This window comes from Ovis canadensis, chromosome 14 (assembly GCF_042477335.2).
Source record: "Ovis canadensis isolate MfBH-ARS-UI-01 breed Bighorn chromosome 14, ARS-UI_OviCan_v2, whole genome shotgun sequence".
NCBI classification, from domain to species: domain Eukaryota; kingdom Metazoa; phylum Chordata; class Mammalia; order Artiodactyla; family Bovidae; genus Ovis; species Ovis canadensis.
In genome coordinates this window covers 57163545-57179812 of record NC_091258.1, presented here as the reverse complement: position 1 = coordinate 57179812, position 16268 = coordinate 57163545, and the positions used below count along the sequence as shown (strand labels likewise).

Genomic DNA, 16268 nt, shown 5'->3' with positions numbered 1-16268 from the left:
CTTAGGAAGAGTGTCACCAGACTTCCCAGGACCTGGGTATCAAGTCATTTCCAAAGTGGCCCCTCAGGGCACCCTCCACCCAAAGGGCTTCCTCTTCTATCACCAAGCAGTACCTGTGGCTTTTTACACACAAGGCTCCCCAGGTACCAGGACCCGGGAGTGGTGAAATACTGCACGAAATGCTGCATGGGAAACTGCATGAAATATTGTATGAGATTCAGGCCTAAAGTCCCCAGAGATTGTTTACGAGTAAAAGGGGAGGGCGATTTAGTTGGGTTTTGATAAACACTTCATAGAGCACATCCTAAGAGAAGCAGAATCCTTGTCAAGCATGCATCTTTATGAGCTGTCCGCCTATAAACCTTGCACGAAGGTCCATGCTTAATGTTGGTTTGGCAGTAAATTGGCGCAATGCATGGGTTTGCTGCATCAAATTAGCATCAACCCATAAAACGTTACTGAACGATTCCTCAAATCTGCCAAGTCTTCAAATCAATTTGGAGAAAGCGTCAAAGGTTTGTTTTTTTTTTAACTTTGATAAACTTTTCATATTAGTTATCACAGAAGAGCATAAACCTTTCTAATCTGTCTTTTCACAAAAAAAAGGTGTTGTTTTTCCCAAACTGCTTTTAGCGCTTCCATCTTTGCATACCCGCCTCCACATCACATAAACAATATGTGTCATGGATTCTTTGTTGCCCTATTTTAAAGCGATTGGTATTTAGCTCACACTGTCCCTGCCCCACAATCCTGGAGAAAATTTCTACTGGCACCAGGATAAAGTTCTCACCCCTGGCCTTTGACATGCAGCCCCACATCTCCTCCGGGAAGCCTTCTATAATTCTCCAGTGAGCTCTGATCATTGCTCTATGAGGGTCAACTAGACTAGAGTTTCCTGGGGGCTCAACACACTTCTTTCTCTGAGGACATCACGTTTTGGACCCTCGGGGGTGGGGCTCACAGTGGGTGATCCTTGAGGAGTCATCTCCCCCTCCCCATCTCTGAGGGCTAGCCCATGTTCCCCCTTCTATAGAGCCCCTTCCGGCAGATGCTCTGGCTAGAGTCCCTTGCCCTCACTCCCCAGCCCCAGAGATCTCGACCTCCCAGTCACCTCCCCATGGGTTGCATCAGAGTCGTGTGTGAATCTCTGGAGACAATGGCTGGGACCCTGAACCAAATAAGAACAGAATCTGGATTTGAACCTGGGTCTGACTCAGAGCTCTCATCCCCCACTGGCCTTGCTGCTCTCCAAATAAAATGATGTCACACTTGAGGAGAAAAGGACCGAGCCACCCCCAAAGAAAGGAGGCTTTATCATGGTCCCCATCGAAATGTGATACGGCAGGAGTGGATGAGGTGATAACAGACACGGCGCTTTCACCTTCACTTCACGGGAGGGCATCTCCTCTGTGCCCTTTGCATGTCATCTGTGAGAAGCTGGTGTTGAAAAGCTGAGGAGGCAGCTTGGAGGGGGAAGGAGTCTTGCTTTCTACAGAGGGACCCAATGACAGATAAACCCATCAGGGACGAGGGCCCAGAGGTGCTTCTAAATGGCCAGTGCCTGCAGCCCTGGGGGTGAGCACGGCCGCTGGAGGGGGTCTTTCAGAGCAGTGGTCCCCAACTTTTCTGGCACCAGGGGTCAGTTTCCTGGAAGACAATTTTTCCATGGACCGGGTGATGAGGGGCCAGTAATGTGGGCGATGGGGAGAGACAGCGAGCAGCAGATGAAGCTTCCCTTGCCCGCCGCTCACCTCCTGCTGGGAGGCCTGGTTCCTAACAGGCCACAGACCAATACAGGTTGGTATCCCAGAGTTAGAGGAATGGAGCACCAGGATGGAACACCCTCCTGGGTTGGAGAACTCAACTTCCAGAGCCCTCCCCATAGCAGCCCAGGCTTCCAACAAGCCCTGTTGTTGGAAGTCATCTGGGGTGGGAGAGGACAGAAGCCAACGGGCCATGCTCTGTTGCCCGGCCCTTCATTCAGTGGGTGCTCATGGCCCCACTCTGCACAGGGACTGTCCTAGGCACTGAGACACGGCTGCGCAGACAGCACATGGGGTGGCCTCAATGCTCCTGGGACTTGTGAAGGCAAAGAAAGACAAGCCCCGGAGAGTGCAATGGACCATGGGAGCTCATCCAGTGATTCTGGGACAGGTGCCCGGGTCCCCAGCTTCATCCAGAGAAACACCTGGCTACCTGGTGCCTAACAATGTGGCGGATTTACACCTGCTTGGCAGAGAGAATCACCAGCACCCTAGATACTTAAGGTACTTCATGTTTTAGAGATGGAAATGAATTTTCAAATTTGTTCAAGAATGTTTTCAACTTGAATGCATTCCTGGCCAAAAAAAAAAAAAAAAAGAGAGTTGTACTAGTCGTCTGGGGAATAAAATGGAAACCACAGTGTGATACCTCTACATACTCATAGAAGAGCTAAAGTGAAAGAAACTGACAACACAAAGTGTGGGGAAGGAGGTGGAGCAGCTGCTACTCTCACACATGCCTGGTATGTGTCAGGGGGATTAGTACAACCACTGTGGAAAACTGTTTGCCATCACCTACGGAACGAACATGGGCATATTCTGAGACTCAGCAATTCTCTTCCAGGTACATGTTTATTAAAATGTGTACCCACGCCCAAGAGATACACACAGGAAGGTCCACAGCAGCACTGTCCATAAGCCCCAAACTCTGAACAACCCCAATATCAATCAACAGGAGAACCAAAAAAGAAACGGGGATGTCTTCACACCATGGGATCCTATACAGTAACAAGAATGAACAAACCGGGACTTTCCTGGTGGTCCAGTGGTTAGGACTCCACCTTCCAAAGCAGGGACACAGGTTTGATCCCTGGCCAGGGAACTAAGATCCAACATGCCACAGGGCAACTAGGCCCACGTGCCACAAGGAGAGAGTGCACGCACTGCAAAGAAGAGCCCGTGCTCCAGGACAAAGACCCAGAGCAGCCAAAAAGAAAAGGAAAAAAGGAAAGAACAAGCTACAACTATCTACAGCAACGTGGGGAACTCTCACAAACATAATGGAAAGCCAGACACAAAGGTATACAGACTTACAACTCCACTTCTGTCAACTTTAAAAAGAAAGAAAACCAATCCACGCCATTATGAATAAGAAGAGTAGTCACCCGTGCTGGAGGGGAAGCGCCTGGAAGGGCTCACAGGGATGCTGCCATATTCTGATCCCCACTCCGGTGCAGGGCACACAGGCCTGTTTTGTTTGCAGATATTCACTGCATCATATACCACAATCTGTGCGCACTTCAGAGCGCATCCTGTATTTAGAATAAAAGGTTTTCAAAAGGGATCCCACCTACACTGCTGGTGGGAATGTAAATTGGTGCCGCCACTATGGAAAACAGTATGGAAGTTCGTCAAAAAACTAAAAATAGAGTTGCCATTCGATCCAGCAGTCCCACTCCTGGGCGTATATCCGGAGGAAAGTCTAATTCAAAAAGATACACGCACCCCCACGTTCACAGCAAAACTATTCACAATAGCCAAGACAGAACAACCTAACACCCATCAACAGATGACGGGATAAGAAGATGTGGTACACAATACAATGGAATATTACTCAGCCATGAAAAAGAAGGAAATAATGCCATTTGCAGCAACATGGATGGACCTGCAGATTATCGTACTAAGCAAAGTAAACCACAAAAAGAAAGACAAATACCATATGATATCACTGACACGTGGACTCTAAAATACGATGCAAATGAACTTATCTATGGAACAGAAACAGACTCCAAGATATAGAGAACAGACTAAGGGCTGCCAAGAGGGGTTTGGGGGAGGGAAAGACTGGGAGTGTGGGATTAACAGATGCACACTATTATGTGTAAGAGAGATAAACAACAAGATACTGCTGTACAGCACAGGAAACTATATTCAATATGCTGGGATAAAACATACTGGAAAAGAACATGGAACAGAATATATATTAATATTTACATGTATAACTGAATCACTGCTGTATAGAAGAGACACAACATTGGAAATCTACTAAACTTTAATAAAATTTTTTTTTAAAAGATTTCAAGTGTACTGAATACAGGACAAGGAAGAGGCATCCATAGGAGACTGCTGAGAAAGGGGACACCAGTCAGTAGGGCCACATGCGCCCCTAAGCCTTCGTCACATCACTAGACAAGGCCCTTGATTGCCAGGTTCCCTTGCTCCTGAGATGGAGAAGGACTGAACCTTGGCTAAAAGACCAAACATAGGAGTTTATCAAGACGATGAAATGACAGCGGTTGCCATCTACTGTGGGCGGGCTATCTGTTAGGCACAACAGCTCCATGAGGTGTATTCTGTTGTCATCTCCGTTCTACAGGTGAGGAAACTGGGTCCCTAGTCCACAGACTGACCACGTGGTGAAGCTGGGCCTTGAACCCAGGCAGTCTGACTCCGGGAGCTGGCTTCAGTCACAACCCCAAGGCGGCAGCAGGGTGGAGCGAGGGGGTGGAGCTGGTTGCCATGGCTGTCCATTGACACTTTAATTCATGGCAGAGGGAATTGAGAAGCATTAAATAATAGGCATAGATTGTGTTTTCCCAGGGATGAATGGTCATGAAATTAAATCTGCAGATGTGCCAACCCTCAGGAGGTGAAATGACATCAGCGGAGACGGAGGCCCGGAATCTAAGCAGGAGACAGCAAGATGGACCCAGCCTGAAGCAATGCGGTTCACCACGCGCACTGAGGCAGCGCTGCTGTTCAGCTGTTCAGACATATCCGACTCTTTGTGACCGGTGAACTCAGCACGCCAGGCTTCCCTGTCCTTCACCATCTCCCGGGGTTTGCTTAAACTCACGTCCATTGAGTCGATGATGCCATCCAACTATCTCATCCTCTGTCACCCCTTTCTCCTCCAGCCTTCAATCTTTCTCAGCATCTCCAGGCCTAAATGACTCGGGAGTGACTGCTGTGCGAGATGTTGAAGTGGCTGTGCCCATTGACAGCAGGTGGCCCCTGTACGGTGGCAGCGGCAGGCTCAGTCCCCAAGCACACCGACAGGAGGGGGCATCCGGCTGAGGGCACCATATGGTAGTGGGTCACCATGCCCCATGCACACACCATCCCCAGTCCTGTGCCAGCCTCCACCAAAGAGATCCAAGCAAGACGTGGGAGACTGAGGGAACCACTGAGAAAAGCTCCTAGGGAGGAAGGCTCAAATTGGACCTAGATGTGTACAAGGGAGGGCTTCCCAGGTGGGGCTAGTGGTCAAGAACTTGCCTGCCAATACAGGAGACATAAGGGACGCAGGTTCGACCCCTGGGTCAAGAAGATCTCCTGGAGGAGGGCATGGCAACCCACTCCAGTATTCTTGCCTGGGGAATCCCATCGGCAGAAGAGCCTGACAGGCTACAGTCCTTTGGGTCACAAAGAGTCAGACATGACTGAAGTGATTCAGCATGAATACATGTACATAAGGGAAAGGATAAAAAAAGAATATTCCTGGTGAATAAGGCAGAGGAGTCCCCAAAAGGCTGGCTGCGTCACCCACTGTTTCCACCTGCGTAGACAAATGGCTTACATCATGAACTGGGTTCAACCAGTATAGACAGACTGCGTTGTACCTTGGGCTTAACCACCCCAGCTCTGGGAGACACAGCCTGACGGTCAGGGCCTTGTCGGAGGGGAAGCTGGGTTGAACTAAGCTCGGCCACAGGGAAGCCCCCAAAGCCAGAGAGAGTTTTAGAGTCTGTACAAAGACTCCACTGAAAGTGGGGCAGGCACGGACTAAATGGAAGATTCCAGGGCTCACACCCTTGACTCAACCAGTGTAGACAGACTGCCTGCAGCATGCACCAGCTCAGCTGGTATAGACACAGTATCTGCATCACACAAGGGCTCCACCAGTGTGGACAGACTGCAGGGTTAAGCTCACTCTGCCCGCCATCACGGACTACCTTCTCCATGCCCAGCTCGTCTCAGCCAAGACCCCAGGGAGACCAGGATTTACATCAAGCCCTACTGCATTCGCTCGGCTTCCTCCAGACCTGAGAGGAGGTGCAGAGCATGGCAGGACCATCATCAGTGTTTGCTGGGGGTCTGGATGCTCCCTGCGGAGCAGGAGAAGCAGAGCCCCCACATCTCAGGGCTGGAGGAGGGTCCCGGTGCCCACAGGCTGGGACAGATGGGACTTGTCCAGGAAGATGAGTCAGCCCCCCAAGGAGAGGCAGCCTCGGAAGTGGGGACAACCAGTCTGCCAAGTATGAGTCAACGTGAGCCCAGGCTAGGGTCTGCTGGCGGGGCGCTCTCCTGGGTCACCTTTCCACTCTTGAGACTGACGAGCACAAGGGCTCGACCTGTGGTCCGCGGTGGCAAGGCAGGGGCAGGGCAGCAGCCAGAATCTGAGGAGGCTGCACTCCAGGCAAAGAGCCCAAGGGCTGGAGGAATCAGCCCCAGAGAGGCCTGGGGCCCGTGCAGTAGACCTGTGCCTCCTAGCATCCTCTCCTGGGCTCTCACTCCTCCCATCCCGAAGTCTGGCCCTGCCAGGGAGGAGCTGGCTCAGGGCCAGGCAGAACAAGGTGACAGTGACCCGGGCTGCTGCCAGCAGCTCGGCACAGCCGCTCGGCTCAGGGCCTGAAGCCAGCAGCGTGGGAACAACGGGAAGCAGGGTGACTCACAGATCTGCTCCCCCCACCCGCGTTCTGGAAGACAGAGCCCTGGGGGTACCCAGCCAAGGGCTGCAGGGAAGCCGGGGCCTGAGCTGAGCTCAGCCAGCCACGGGGAGCTCACTGACATCGGAGTGGGGTTAGGAGCTTGAGGCCATGGGCAGAGCCCCTCGCAGAGGGTGGGGGCAGGCAAGGAAAGGAGAGAGAACTGAGGCAGGGCCCAGGAGAGGAGCTCTTTCTGGGCAGGTGCCCACCAGCTGCCGGTCAGACTCAAGAGCGGGGCAGCTTAAGGACCTACCAAGGATGCAACCTCTGGCCAGCAGGGGGGCATGACGGCAGGTGTCCGATCAACCGTCCTCATGAAAACACTGACCCTGCGCTGCCACCTGCTGTGCGCCCACCGTGAGCCAGGACTAAAAGGTGAACCCCTGGGGGAGGCAGCAGCAGGCCCAAGGGCTCAGGGGTTGGCTGAGGACGTGAGACAGGTGGGCAGGGGCACAGAGGCAGGGCCGCACAAGTGGCAGCCTGACCTGCCGGCCCTGGGGGGTCGAACCCAGCGAGAGTGGAGGAGCACTTGGAACAGTTTGGTCCGAGGGGCCCTGCCTCAGGGTGCTGACATCTTCCAGTCGTGGTCCTGACCATCTCACGTCCCCTCGTCTTCTCTGCTCTGCACTGAACCAGGCCCCAGGAGATTCAGGTCCACCGCCCTGCTGGAGGACCACAGCTGCCTCCTTCCAAGATTACTGCAGCCCCTCCTCGCTGGGCTCCCTGCTCTGCAGCAGGCCCCTCCCTGGCCTTTGAGGCTGTGTACAGTCCGGACTCTGTCTGAGTCTCCAACCCCATCTCCCCCTTTCACCCTGCTGGCCACATGGGCCTTCCCACAGCTCCTGGTCAGCTCCATCTCTCTCACTCATTCACATTCTGCACTGGAAAGCGCCCTCCATGCTTAGTTACAGCTCTTCTTTCAGATCTCAGTGGAGAGTCACCTCCTCAGGAAGTCCTCCAGGGCCCTCGGTCTAGGTCAGATTACTCTATCGTAAACCTCTGTCTTGCAACCACACGGATATTTCCTCTACATGTTCATCAGGGCCTAGAATCATACATGCATTGGTGACCTGTTTAGTAATGGGACCATCTGGCACAGCATAAATCGGTGCGTGATGAGTGGATGGTGATGGGGTTTCTGTTCCAACAGATGACAAAACCTGCAAGAGGAGGGAGCGCTCTTAGTTTGGTCTTTCCCAGAGCCTGATCCAACAACAGACACCAAATACACGCTTGTGTTTGGTCACTGAATAGAGGGCAACAAGGAGTCTGACGCTGGGAGTATGGGACACAGCATTCTTTAGCTTTAGGTTTCAACATTAACAGTTTTAATTTAGGTCAAATAAATGTTGCTGACCAGGCCCAGCTCTAGCCTTGGGTTGGCAGGGACAGGGTGTCTTGCTGTCAGTCACCAGTAGCAAGAAGTACCGATTTCCCAGGAGTGCATGACCTTCAAGGTGGGGAGTGGAAATGCTGGGACCCAGGCCCCCTGCCTGCAGACACTCTCTGACTTCCCCAAAGGTTGCTTTCACGATGGAATTTTGCTTCTCGCTGTCAACCCACCTGGATGCACGCAGGCCACTCCAGCCTGCCAGTGGCTGAGGACACATCTGTGGCCAGCAGGTGCAGCCTGGAGCACCAGATCACAAATGACAGGTAGTTTTGTACAGGGTAAAAGTCACAACTTTTTCCCACGGCCAATTTGTAAGTCTCATCTTCTGTCGCCGTGATTTACCGACCGCAGGGTCACACATCCTCCAGCCAGAAGGAAATGAGACGGCGTCTCCTATGTCCTCTGCTACCTGAGCTAATGCGGCTCTGTCCTCCGGCTGCCTGAGCTCAAGGGTTTCCTCTGCCTTTGGGCAGCCTTTTCCCAGGAGGGAGGGAACACAGCTGCTCTGGCATCAGACGAGCTTTGGCAGTGGCTCCAAAGACAGTGCTGGGGAGCTTACTGTCACCACGCCGTTAGCATGCTCTTGCCTGCCCCCAGCAAACATCCCCAGGCTCCCAGATACTGTGGCCACTTACACATCCAGACAATCATTCTTGATCGCTTTTTTATGTCTCGTTGTCCCGTGTCACAGTCACATTGATCTCCTTGGGCCAGCACTACATAAATTTCCTGTTTATAACTCATTACCTTCTGATTAGCTGAAAGGCTGGGTACTTGTTTCACAGTGTTTACTGACTCTAATTGCCATAGTTGTTCATGAAAGAGCTACCATAATCCTTTGTCCACTTTCTTGCCCATATGCTCCCTCCAAGTTCCATGTTTCTCCCACATGGTTGCCACATGTGGGTAAACCAGGGAGGTGTGGCAGGTACGGCTAAGACAAGTGTCTGAGACTCTAGGCCAGGCAGCAGGTAAGAGACTGGGCACCACACCTTCCCCCATCATCCCCCCAAATATCCCACTGCCTACTGCATGTGCCTTCAACCAGATGCATCAGCTAGCGATGAATAAAACTCCCGTCTCTTCAATCGGCACAACCACAAATAGCCTGTCCGGCCACCACCGCCATCAACCGGAGTGATGAACAGAGAAGCAGCCTGCACGGCATTTCCAATCAGGAGAACCTGATGTTCCTCCTTTAGAAGGTGAATTCTGAGATGAGCCCACCAGGCATATTTTCCCAACAACCATATGGCAAAAAAAAAAAAAAAAAAGTAGTTACTGAACTTTCTCAGACTTATTAGCTTTCATAAACAGAGATTTGAATAAATGTTTAAAAAATGAAATTCCCTTGATACTCTGTAATCAGTAAATGTTCATTATGGAAACACAGCAAATATGCATGAAATTTCCCAAGTGATATTCTGGCTACAAGATTAAAAAGGCATCTCCAACTGCAGGCTGAGTTACAGAACATACTCCTACGGTCACCGTTCAGGACAACTCTGCGAAGCCCAAGAGGTCAGACAAGGCTGTTTCTTTCCTAGCCAAAGCAGGGAAAATCAGAAGATGCTCCCTTTTGCCTGCTCAGGCAATTTGGAAGTGAGCCCCTCCCCCCACTGACTGATTGATGTCTCTCTATAAATAATTAATCCTTGACCTTGCTTTAAGAAAGCCTAGACTTTTTAATTTGGGGTCTTTTAAAAATCAATACTAGGGCAACATAATTCACTCTCACGGAGTCTGATTCCAGGTAAATAAATAAATATGCTGTGCCTTCCCTCTGTCCCAGGGTGAAGGGGCCAGACAATGGATGGGGTCAGACTTTGCGGGGTTTTTTTTTTTTCTATTCAACTGCTATTGGCGTTATTGATCATCCTATGAGGCTCAATTCTCTTCAGAGTCTGAATGTTACCCCTCTTTTGGGTCACTTCACAGAGGCGAGTCTGACCAAGTCTTTGGAATGTGCTTCACACCGGCCAAGGGCTCCCCACAACACATCCTGACGCATGCGGTGGGTTGTCTGGATTAAAACAGGGCCTCCTCCAGGGACCAAAATGTCACCCTTCCTGGTGGCCTGTCTGACTCGCCTTTGGGACAGGAGCAAAGGGTGGCTAGGAGAGGCTATGGCAGCTGGGAAATTTTAAAGAGGGCTCTGCCACTCTTGCCTGGAGGCTGCACTGTTCTAGCGCTGGACTTAGGGAAAGTTCTCCACCCCATGGGCAGGGGTCAAGGTGAACTCAGATATGAGAGATCAGCGGAAGGAAGGGATCTTGGCAGTGCAGCTTGTAAGCAGGCCAGGGATAGGAAAGGGGCTTGTCTGCCCCTAACCCCTCTGCAACCACCGCTCCTCCCCAACACTTGTCCCTTCACTCACTGGCCTCTCCTTCAGGCTCTGCTGCCAGGCCAGATTGCGGCCAAACATAAACAGGGGGCCCAGTCCGCTTCACTTAGCAGAGCCAATCACGGCCCAGGCTCCGGCTGGGAGGCGGCCCAAGGACCAGGGTCCACCACAATATCGAAGGCCGCTAAGGGACAGGGAATCCCGGGGTTGGCCCCTACTTTTCGGCTAGGACAGAGAGCCGGGCAACGGGTGCCCACAGCCCAGGGCGCTGCGTGGTTGCCGCCAGCTCCAGGTCGGGGTCGCAGGGCCTGGAGCCCTAAATGTACCGCCAAAGTTAGGGGAAGAGAAAGAGGTCACCTCCGACACAAGCGCCACCACTGGCACGACTAAATCCCGCGAACGCGCCTTGGCCGGGCGGGGACAGCCTCGAGCGAGGCCAGAGCTGGTCGCAGAACTAGAAGCCAGCAGCTAGAGCTGCAGCCGCCGCCGGAGCGCGGCTGGGTCCCGCGGCAAAGCGGATCCTTTCACCGCCCACCCCCGGGCTCCTGCACTACTGCACTCCTGGACACGCGCACGCACACACCTTCACAGGATCACTGACGCACACACACTCTCCTTGAGTACAAAACAGGCTGGTGCGTCGGAGAGTCGTGGGGTGAGGATGAGCGCAAATGGAACGCGGGCGCACCTTCCGCCGTAGCGTAGGAAGCCAAGAAGGTAGCCTCTAACTCCTCCCTCGGGCCTCCCTGTCACAACCTGTCTCCGAGTCCCCGTCCCCAGCGCGCGGGAAAGCTCGGGGCGCCCCCGGGCTCCCGCACTGCTCTCTCCAGGGCGACGCTGCCTCCCCGCGCCCAGCATCCAGGGCGAAGAAGAGGAGCGGAGGATCCGCAGGGACCGATTGAGCCCGCGGGGTGACAGTTCACAGACGCGCGGCGACGAGCAAAATCCAAGGAGCAAAAGTCTAATTAAAGTTCCCGCTACTGGAGCCAGTCCCCAAAGTGCGGCCAGACTGGAACCCCGCGCGCTCTATCCCCGCCCGCGGCTTGGAACTCTTACCGCGTCGTTTCTCGGGGCTTCTCGGGGCTGGGGCGCAGTGCAGCCCCAGGGGACCCTTCGGGGCGCCGCTCCCGGCGGGAGCCGGCACAGGGCGGGGACGGGGTGGGGCGGGGGCGCAGCGCACTTACCTGGCGCAGCCGGCGATTTCGGGGCCGCGGGAGGCTCCAGCCCCGGCGCGGTCCTCCACTGCGAATCCTCCGTTTCGGGGCGCCTGGGCTGCAGGGCGCCCTCCGCCCCGGCGAGGGCCCGGCGTCTCCTCCTGCTCCGAGCGGAGCCCCGTGAGGTCGGCGAGGCGAGAGGCAGAAGAGGGAGAGGGCGCGGCGGCGTGTTCCTCCTCTGTCCCCGGCTCCGGTCCGCCCCCCTCCCGTCTCCCGCCGCCGCCGTCTCCTCTCCTCACAGCCCCGCTGGATCCGGCTCTCGCGCCAGGAAGGCTCCCAGCGAAGTGCGAGCGGAGCCTCCGGCGAGGCTGGAAATAGCGCCGCGCCCGCCCGGCGCCCCGCCCCCGGCCTGGGCCCCGCCCCGCGGTGGGGGCGGCCGCGGCGGTGGCCGGGTCGGGAGGGGATCACACCTCGATCGACTCTTCCCTCCCGGGAGCTCACGGGCGCCGCGCCCACGCGCGCTCTCCGACTCGCGCGGCCCCACGCGCGGCTAAGGCGGGAGGGAAACGCCGCTGGGCGCGGTCCGGCGGCCCCGGGGGTGGGGGTGGGGATGCCCCGGGCGGCGCCGGTCTCCCAGGTTCCCCCTGAGCCGGACTCCCGGCTGCCACTTGGCTCCAGGCCGCGGCCGGAGCGCTGCCACTGCCTCGCTGGGTCGCACGCCGGCGCGGACCCGGGAAGAGGACCAGGCGTCACCAGAGCGGGCCGTGACCGCAGCTGGGCAGGAGGGCGCACCTAGGACCCGACGTTGCGGGGGCGCGGGGCGGGCGGAACGCAGAGGAGAGATCCGAAGAAGACTGTGAGAGGTTCCTGGGCCACAACCTCGGTGGGTTTCAGTCGAGGTCTTGGGCAGCCTCGAACCCTGTGTCCGCATGGATCCCCCAATTCCGGGGGCTCTGGATTCAGCTGAAAGTGCCCCAGGCTTTCCCTTGAAGGCTGTCTGCTTGAAGTCCCTGTTGTGTCAGGGCGTAGGGGTCAGCCTGGGTCCACCATCGCCTCTACCTACACACCCTACAATAACAGAGCGGACACGTGACATATCCATAGCCACACAACCCCAGGACAGAGCAGGGAGGCAAAGGGAGTAGGTGGGGGGCTCTGATTCTTGTCCTTGTTCTTTAGGAGAAGCGGCAGCCCCCACCTGCAGGGGGCAAGCAGGTGCCGGGAAGGAAAGCAGGCTGGCTTTCACAGACACTGTATGAGACTATAAATCAGTCACATCTTCATCTTGAAGGGATGCTCAGTATTTTCGGAAACCTTTAGGAAAATAAAGTGAAGGATGTTCACCCTCCTCTCATGTTATCTGCTGATAGGCTACCTTGATCTCCCTTAGTTCCTGCAACAACAAACCAGGCATTATTATTCCTGTTGTATAGAGGAGGAAACTGAGGTACAAGTTTGGCCCCAAGCATACAAGTCACAAGCCACCAAGTTGCTGGAATCCACACACCTGGAGGGTGGCAGAGCTGGCACTGGGGCTGCTGGTTCCAAATAGAATAGGTTGGATGCTAGGATTTCCTCTCCAAGACTTTGAGCTCAGAGACTATCAGACCCAGGACCCTAGCCCCAGCCACAGCTCCACTGGCCACATGTTATTTCTACGTGTATGGGAGATGGTGAGAGGGGGCGGATGTATACAGCTGAAATCTAGGTGCTTCACCTCAGTCAGGTGCAGATTGGAGGGGCTGAATATAAGGGACAAGCATTTAAATGTCAGGGAGAGCAGGGCCGTTCAGTTCAGTTGCTCAGTGGTGTCTGACTCTTTGCAACCCCATGGACTACAGCACACCAGGCCTGCCTGTCCATCACCAACTCCTGGAGCTTGCTCAAACTCAAGTCCATCAGGGTCTTTTCCAATGAGTCAATTCTTCGCATCAGATGGCCAAAGTATTGGAGCTTCAGCTTCAGCATCAGTCCTTCCATTGAATATTTAGGACTGATTTCCTTTAGGATTGACTGGTTTGATCGCCTTGCAGTCCAAGGAGAGCAGGACAGTTGTGTCTTTATCCATCCCATGAGCAAAAGCTGTCGGAACAGATCAGGAGGAAAGATGGCAGGGAGGAGGGCTGTGGTTATTGGTGAAGTGAGCAGAAAGCTACTTGCCCGAGGAGGAGCCCATAGTGCACTGCCCCATCCCAGCCCCTGTACCCTTCCTCCCTACACCTCCAGTCCCCTCTCACCACCTGGGGTCCTGGCTGTGCAGCTGGGCTGGTTGCTGAAGAAGCCTGGTGGTCAAGGGAACCTCTTCAGTACCATGCACACTCACTCAGACAAACACACACATACACATACTGGGCAGTGGGAAAAGGATACGGAGAGGAGTTTCTGTCCCCTGACCCCAGCCCTGCAGCCAGGAAGAGGCTCTGGACCACAAGTGTTTCTCCTGGATGAGTCTACACAAGCTCTACCTCCACAGGACATGTCTACACAGGTTTTCCCCGGGCCAGGCCAGCCGTGAGTGTGGCTGGTCAGGCTGTCTCAGCTGCCCTGTGCATCTGTGCACAGTGATCCGACTGGGAAGGACGGTTTTTCCATTAGCTTTTCCCACTGTACTTATTAGCACTCATTTGCATCTAATATTCAGGCAGACCCGCTAAGAATCAACAATGCCGTATTCCTTTGATATACGCTACTCGTTCAGTTTTGCACTCAGACTTCCTTCTGGTCTCCAGAGGCCCTCAGGAAAATCCCCAAAGGGTGTCTGCCATCCCTGGCACCCATGTACACTGAGTTATCCTCCTCGGGATTTGCCCAGGGCTGCATGCCCTTTTTTGAAAGTCAGTCTCGGCCTCTGCGGCAAGGAAGGTGGAGAGATGCTGCAAAGCCGGCATGGAGCCCTGTGAGCGCTTACGGTTCTTGATGTGTGTGTCTCTGCTGAAAGATCAGTGGCAGACTGGTCCCTTTGCATCCCAACTAAGGGAAGAGGACATATGCACTAGATGGCCTCCTGAGTCCACATCCCAGGCCCCAGGAGAGCAAACAGAGGCTTGCGAGCTCGTCTGTTGCCATCAAAGGTGTGGGTGCTGAGGGGGCCTGTGCAGGTTTGGCTGAGGGCAGCGGGCAAACCACCTTTCCCCTGCTGGGCCCCAGGCCAGTCCCAGGAGCAACAGAGATCCTTGAAGCCTTGGGGCAGGGAGCTGAAGGCAGCACAGTGGGGGATGCACTTTGTGTTTGATGCAGGGCATGTAAGCCCACTGGTGGGACTGAATCCTTAATCCTAAACCCTCCATTCTGTTGCAATGAGAAGCACCAGGGCACCGTTCTCGGGAGGCAGATGGAAGCCATCTGGAATGGCAGGTCTGGGAGTACCCGCCTCCATTATCCTGTGGGAGAAAGACGAGAATGATGGGATGGACTGGGGGCCCGTCTCAGCTCTCCAGTGGCTGGCTGGATGGCCTTGAGTGCATCTCCTAGCCCTTCCCTGAAGCTCTGATACTTTTGGCCACCTGCTGCAAAGAGCCAAGTCATTGGAAAAGACTGAGAAAGATGAGAGAGGGAGGAGAAGGGGGCGACAGAGGATGAGAAGGTTAGATGGCATCACCAACTCAGTGGATATGAGTGTGAGCAAACTCATGGAGATAGTGAAGGACAGGGTAGCCTGGGGCACTGCAGTCCATGGGGTCTCAAAGAGTCAGACACGGCTTACCAGCTGAACAACAACAACCCTTCCCAGTCTGTTTCTTCATTAGCAAAATGAACGATAGACGCCACCCTGCTATAGGGCAGCAGGGTTTCACAGATGAGGTGAAGGGTGGGAAAGCATTTTGGAAAATGGAATCCATAGCTGGCCTGCTCTGAATCACATTCAGGTCAGCCACCTTAGGGCTTCGGTGTCTAGCATCTGGCCCTGTTGATGGTGGTGGTGGTGGTTTATTGCTAAGTCATGTCCGACACTTTTGCAACCCCATGGACTATAGCCCACCAGGTTCCTCTGTCCCTGGGATTTTCCAGGCAAGAATACTAGAGTGGGTTGCTATTTTCTTCTCCAGGGGATCTTCCCAACCCAGGGATGGATCCTGTGTCTCCTGCATTGGCAGATGGATTCTTTACCACTGAGCCACCAGGGAAGCCCTACTCTGGCCTCCAAAATATCTGACCCCAGCGTTTCCCAAAGTCAGTTCAACACACCTCTGACATGCTGATTTGAGCACCATTTAGATGGGAGGCCCTCTCTTGGGGAACTTGCTGCTTCCCAGCGGCTCTGAGATGGTGGCCAAGCCTCCCCCCAACCTCACCGCCCCATTTGAACGGTGAGGGGAGTGCCGCTCAGGCTGTTGAGGCCCACTCCAGACCCGAGCTGTGATTCCACAGTTCCTAAAATTTCCTCACCTGGAAAGGAGACCCAGAGATTCCTTTGGCCACCCTGGACCGTGTCAGATGAATGTCCCTTCCCTGCCCTTTTCCTCCACTTCCCATGACCTTTCTCCTTTTCTGTCCCCGCTTTGGTTTCTGAGGAGCTGGAAGAAATAGGTTTCTCTGTTTCCTTCTATGTTGAGTGGCCTGAAATTCCCTGAATGTCAGAGTGCCTGTGTGAAAGTGGGCTGCATTAGCAATGTTATTGGGGTTCAAGGTGCCCACACATCCCAGACACCTGCTATAATTTCTCAAAACTCACCATCATAAGAACAG

The 16268-nt window shown here is 54.3% G+C and overlaps 1 protein-coding gene across 1 annotated transcript in view; it reads right to left on the bottom strand.

Annotated features, from left to right (window-relative positions):
* Positions 1-11928, bottom strand: part of CHST8 (carbohydrate sulfotransferase 8) — a 141566-nt gene extending 129638 nt beyond the window's left edge. Inside the window, exon 1 of the mRNA XM_069552322.1 lies at positions 11613-11928. The gene's annotated coding sequence lies outside the window, so the exon portion shown is untranslated. The remainder of the gene's footprint in view (positions 1-11612) is intronic.
* Between the last annotated feature and the right edge of the window lie 4340 nt (positions 11929-16268).